The following is a 1,429-nucleotide window of genomic DNA, read 5'->3' on the forward strand; positions in this document are numbered from 1 at the left end:
TTTGGTTTGTATAGTGAGATGCTTTGGGTTTGCTCTGTATGGTTTGTATAGTGAGATGCTTTTGGATGCTCTGTATGATCCTGAAGCTACTGAAAATAGGTAATGTGTCTACATGGGGTTTCCTTAAGGCAAAAGCCAGTGCTGTGGCTAGCCTGCATCATATACGTGAGCTGGGAAAAGCTACTTCTCAGGTTACTGAAATATTTGAGGGGTTGAATCTTACAGGAAAAACACTCTTCTCCCTCTCACCACCTGCTTATCTCAATATGTCATGAAAGTCCTCTCTTGACACTATTCAGCAGTGAGTAATGTACAGGAGGCTACCTCTGTTTCCAGATGCAAGAAGATGAATGGTTTGGTATGATAAAGCATGCTTCAAGTGCACTGAGATTCATTCATTCAAGCACCAGGTGTGATGTCAGCCATTAAAACTGGTGGTGTAGAGTATGAACTGCTGGAGGAAGAAAAAGAGGGATTAGTACACAAGGTGTTAATCTGGACGCAACATATTTTCATTGCTTTGTTTTGTGTTGACCTCTAAAAAGTACCAGTTTGAATTTGGGTCCCACAAAGCTGCTATAAATGATTCCATAATCAGTAGTGAGGATTATCTTTTAAACTTGCATATATACACTGAGCTATACACAGTTGTAGTACACATCTAAATGTAGGCGGTGGTCACCTTCTGTCACAGAGCACAATGATGACAAAATGTCATTGTAAAGCAAATGCAATAAAAACAAGGACTGGGTGTTGTCATTCATTAGTTTCCAGAGCTGGGCTTTGGCTTCTCTACACCTGTTTCTCAGCTGAACATCTGCTATTCTGAAATACAGGGTTGTAATTCTGCTGTGAACTTGGATTATGAATTCATAGAATAATTTAGTTGGAAGCTAAGCTAAGGAAGTGTGGGCTTGATGATCAGGTAGTGAGGTGGATCAAGAACTGGTTGGAAGGAAGAAGGCAGAGAGTTGTGGTCAATGGGGCAGAATGTAGCTGGAGGTCTGTGACTAGTGGAGTCCCTCAGGGGTCGGTGCTGTTTAATATTTTCATCAACGACCTGGATGAGGGAACTGAATGTACCCTCAGCAAGTTTGCTGATGATACTGAACTGGGAGGAGTGGCTGACACACCAGAGGGCTGTCTCGCCATTCAGAGAGACCTGGACAGGCTGGAGAGGTGGGCGGAGAGGAACTTGATGGAATTCAACAAGGGCAAGTGTAGAGTCTTGCATCTGGGGAAGAACAACCCCATGTACCAGTACAGGCTGGGGGCTGACCTGCTGGACAGTAGTGAAGGGGAAGGGGACCTGGGGGTCCTGGTGGATAGGAGGATAACCATGAGCCAGCAATGTGCCCTTGTGGCCAAGAAGGCCAATGGCATCCTGGGGTGTATTAGAAGGGCGGTGGTTAGTAGGTCAAGAGAGGTT

This window comes from Pezoporus wallicus, unplaced genomic scaffold (assembly GCF_028554395.1).
Source record: "Pezoporus wallicus isolate ANWC-B61680 ecotype Strahan unplaced genomic scaffold, APGP_CSIRO_Pwel_v1 contig_8090, whole genome shotgun sequence".
NCBI classification, from domain to species: Eukaryota; Metazoa; Chordata; class Aves; order Psittaciformes; family Psittacidae; genus Pezoporus; species Pezoporus wallicus.